This window comes from Notothenia coriiceps, unplaced genomic scaffold (assembly GCF_000735185.1).
Source record: "Notothenia coriiceps isolate Sejong01 unplaced genomic scaffold, NC01 NC01_scaffold00021276, whole genome shotgun sequence".
Classification (NCBI taxonomy): domain Eukaryota; kingdom Metazoa; phylum Chordata; class Actinopteri; order Perciformes; family Nototheniidae; genus Notothenia; species Notothenia coriiceps.
In genome coordinates, this window is record NW_011353977.1 from 3,205 (window position 1) to 8,154 (window position 4,950).

General features: G+C 39.6%; 1 long non-coding RNA gene across 1 annotated transcript; it reads right to left on the reverse strand.

Moving 5' to 3' along the window:
* Window positions 1-285: 285 nt before the first annotated feature.
* Window positions 286-3,715, reverse strand: LOC104953185 (uncharacterized). Its single transcript, XR_799187.1, has 2 exons — window positions 3,527-3,715; window positions 286-2,572 (listed from the first exon to the last, which is right to left on the reverse strand). It is a non-coding gene; the product is annotated as an uncharacterized lncRNA (long non-coding RNA).
* Window positions 3,716-4,950: the final 1,235 nt, after the last annotated feature.

The window sequence follows — 4,950 nt, forward strand, 5'->3', positions numbered from 1 at the left end:
TGGTATACCGCAGCGGCTGCAGAAATCCACCGAGCCCCGAGGATTTGCATACATTTCCCTCGCCGCATGCGTTTCCTCTCGCCGTTGCTCTGCCTGGAGCTCTCTGGGGAAATCTGCAGGCAGCACAAGGCCACGCGAGTACAGAAATCTGAGCTAAGAAAAACAGCAGCTCCAAGTTTATTTCATGAATAATATGCACTAATAATAAATCCTTCTGTATGAATTATTTCAATAACATACAGTACGGTATGACCTCAAACGGGGGAAAGTAGGAGTACCACTATGAAACGTCAGTAAAAAACATCTTTATTCATTCATCATGATAAAAGATAAAAGGAACTGAAACATATGTGGAACTGCACCCGAAACCCATCGAATGAACGTTGCAGAATTCTCCAAATGATCTCACAGCATAACACAAAATCAACTGTATTGCTGAGGAGAAAGGGATTTTATTTATTGACTAAACTACAAGAAGCACACAAAAGAAAAGTGAAATGAAAAGACAAAAATGAAACTAGCTCATGAAGTAGGCAGATTCTACCTCTTCAATGTCTTAATGAAACAGAGATGAATTCAGTCACGACACGGCCTGCAATACTGCTGAGTCAGTGGTTTTGTCAGACTGCAGAGAGTTAATGTTCTTCTCTGGGCACACAGATACAAATATTAAAATCAAACCACTCTGATCGATGCATTGAAGCTGGAATCACACACTCATTCATTTAGTCGGTAGTGTTACATCAGCTGGACATTTAAATAAAAAGCTAAATGAAGTGTGTGATAGAACAAGAAAATAAAAACTCTTGGTAAGGACAGGTGTGAGAGTCGCTGACATAATTTGATCAATTTGGATATTTGTACTCACCCTAATACTATAGCAGCAACCATGATCTTTCTTATTTTGTGTATAAAGATGTTAACTGTCATATATTGGGGTATCAATACAGTTGTTGACATATGGACGTTTATGTTTTAGAACCTCCCAACTTCTTAACCACAGAAAACTGATCATAAGGCAAATAACAAAATCACTTTGTCAGCTGTAAAAAAAGATGAGTTCACCCTGCTGCTATTCGATTCGAGGACAGCAGTTGTTTTAATTCATAAAACACACAAAGGCCCTCGAATGTGTGTATGTTCTGTGGCTCTTAAATAGTTCAGCAATGGAAGCAGTCAGTTTCCTGCAGTCTGCAAACACCTAGATGAGCTTTCTGTATTGCACCGAAAGGGTATAACCGTGTAAAGTCACAACGTTCTGGCCAACACAGAGAACAGGCTCATTTTAAAAGATAATATGCAGTGACTTGTAAGACTGAAATGTTTATTTTTTTTAACTTGAAGAAAAAAGGACAGTTTTTTCCAAAATAGAGACGACTAAAATTAAACTAGAACATTTTATTTTATGATTTGTTTTGAGGTTAATAATTATTTTTGTAGTTTAAATGTTAAGAACTGGGTATCTTTTGAAAGTTTTGACTTTCAACACTTACCCCCCAAACTATACTTTTCCTGTCCTATTTCTTAATTAAAAATAAAGACACATTTACTTTTGTGTGTGTTGCTGAAAGCACAAATAGCTAAGCATGAACTTCTTCTATTTGTAAGCAAAAATGTCATTAAATAAAATATATGAGGAACCATCTGATCAAAAATGTATAATTAGCAAAGATAATTGTTTTAATAATTTGTTTTGTTTGAATTTAAAAGCATGAATATCCCTTATTAGCCACCGTAGAGTTTTCCTCATGAAACCTGATCAGGCTGACCCGAGCAGTAAATTAGTTGAATCCCACAGGTCTGTTATGAGCTCTTTCAATCAAACTCAATATCTAACGCTTAAAAAGATGCTGACCCTTTACATTTTCGTTAAAAAATATATATAGGCATGTATATACATTATTATTTCATTATCTGTAAACGTTAGGCTTTTAAAAAAAAAAAATGCACCAATCTTGATAAAAGTGGATATTTAAAAAAGAAAAGAAAATAGCAAACAAACCACTAAACTCCTTTTTTGATTGATAGATGTAAAATAAATAGAGATAAGTTAAAACGTATGTACAAAAAGTAGTAGTTAAAAAAACACAACAACCTCCGAAATGTGGTGAGTGTTTGATTTGCGTCATTTGTACCATTGACGCTGAAAAAGTCACAGCTTGAAATGAAATGTAAGAGACCGTGGAGCCGTCACAGTTGTCACGGCAACAGAAAAAGACAGCTGTTGACAGTCGTATACTGTCTCGGTTGTTCAGTCACCAAAACCTGTTTTTTGCAACTACGTTCCTCCTCAAGCTGTTGGACGGATGTATTAGTGCAGATTGTAGTGTTAACCCCTCTTTCGTTGAAAAATAAGAAACTCCATTTCCCAGGTGCCCCCTCGCCAGAACGTCTTTTGTGGGTCCCAGGCTGGATTTTTAGTGGTTGTTGTTGTCGTTAAGGCCTGGGCTGGTTGTAGTGTGCATGTGTGCGACAGAGTGTAACATCGGGCTACACCTGATCCACCACGGCTCCCTCTTCTTTGGGTGGAGGATCTAACTGAATGGGAGTGACACCGGTTGGTTTCTTCTCACTAGGTGGTGAGACAGAGATGGAGAGACAGGAAGAAGGAGACAGAGAGTGGACAGGCAGTGGAGAAAGATGAGAAAAAGGAAATATAGTGAGATTTGTGTTTGCTGCTGCGTTGGGGGAAGGTTATCTGTTGGAATTGTCATTTTTCACCTACCGTATGGCAACAAAAACAAATAGAAACAATGGTTGTTGCTGATTTACTATGAATACATCTGCTTAAATTAAACTACAAAAGACAAAAAGAGCAGACACAAGATACAAAAATAATTGTCCACAGCCAAAAAAGTATCAAAGTCAAGCTGAAGATTAGTAATGTTTGTTGTTGGGTCGTTCGTTTTTTGGGTCTCATCTTCCACATTTTGCGTTATGGATTCATGTACGAGTTATCGTCAAAACTTGATTTCTATGTGGAGACGCCTGGGTACTACACCCAGTTTCCATGATCACACAACCATTGTTTCAATATTATTTAAGCAGGGATGTGAGTTCTGGAACAAACACAGATCTAATGAGTTATTACACTTAAGTTAAGTGTCTGAGTGAGCAGACGCACTTTAACCAATACAGCTAACCGTAAAGGCAAGTGCCTCAAACACACCGAGGAGCAACATGAAAATGAGGCGAATCTTTTCCCCAAGCTTTCATTAACCAGATTTTTTAGATGATTTAGCCTCAGGTCTGCTTTTTGTACGCAGTACCATCTGAAGCCACAAGATGCAATACTGCAGATCACCCTTTAAAGCTAATGATCGACCCTCATTCTTGCAATATGTTGTATTTCAGCAGTAGTAGAGTAGTATCTGCTTATTTGACACAAATACAATTGTGACATTTTGAAATGTTTTCATTTCAAATGTGTAACTGAAACATAGACAGACGAGGAAATGTACAGAGGGCGGACCATGCAATCTTTACGAACAAAGGTATAGCTGACACATAAATTGAGTTTACTCACGAGTATGGGGAGATTGGCACAGCAACCACGAGGACATGATTTCTTTTCCTGAAGAGCCGCCACAGGCCGCTGTGGTATCCCCGAACATCCAGGTCCCAAACATGGAGGCACTGAGCAGCAGAAGGACACAAATTATAATCCTGTTCATTATGGAAAGGTTCAGCAAAAGCATAACACATATTTGCCTTATATATTTTCTTCCTGTGACAAAGGTAAGGCGTCAATAACAGCTCTAACAATAAACTGTAGTACCTGACCACCACAACTATAAAATGACCAAATCTAATACCCAAAACATATTGACAGTGAAGGTTAGTTTAACTTATATATAAGCTAATTTACACAATGAATCATCCGCTCTGCAGAGAGGGTGATCGGCTGCAATCTGCCAGCCCTCCACGACCTGCACGCCTCCAGGACCCTGAGGCGGGCAGGGAAGATAGTGGCCGACCTCTCCCACCCTGGACACAAACTGTTCACCCCCCTCCCCTCTGGCAGGAGGCTGCGCTCCATCAGGACCAAAGCCTCTCGCCACCTGAACAGTTTCTTCCCCTCCGCTACCGGCCTCTTAAACAAGGCCCGGCCCCCCCACTGACACTTTACCTCAGCCACAACGTAGACTCTATATGCATTACATTAATGCACACTATGTACAACAATATCTGTTTTCTTTTCTTATTATTGCAGATTTGTATTTTTATTCCAGGGCTCGACAGTAGCGGTTGCGAGGTTGCCATTGGCAACCATTCAGAACATTTTTCAACCACTTCTTGTCCTTTGGTTGCCATCAGTGACAACCAGTTTTTAACATGAACCCGAATGAAAGCAAAGAGGAAATGTGTAAAGTCTTGGGACGCGAAACATATACAGTGGGGCAACAAAGTATTTAGTCAGCCACCAATTGTGCAAGTTCTCCCACTTCAAAAGATGAGAGAGGCCTGTAATTTTCATCCTCGGTATACCTCAACTATGAGAGACAAATGAGAAAAAAAAATCCAGAAAATCACATTATTTATTTGCAAATTATGGTGGAAAATAAGTATTTGGTCACCTACAAACAAACAAGATTTCTGGCTCTCACAGACCTGTAACTTCTTCTTTAAGAGCCTCCTCTGTCCTCCACTTGTTAACTGTATTAATGGCACCTGTTTGAACTCGTTATCAGTATAAAAGACACCTGTCCACAACCTCAAACAGTCAAACTCCAAACTCCACTATGGCCAAGACCAAAGAGCTGTCAAAGGACACCAGAAACAAAATTGTAGACCTGCACCAGGCTGGGAAGACTGAATCTGCAATAGGTAAGCAGCTTGGTGTGAAGAAATCAACTGTGGGAGCAATTATTAGAAAATAGAAGACATACAAGACCACTGATAATCTCCCTCGATCTGGGGCTCCACGCAAGATCTCACCCCGTGGGGTCA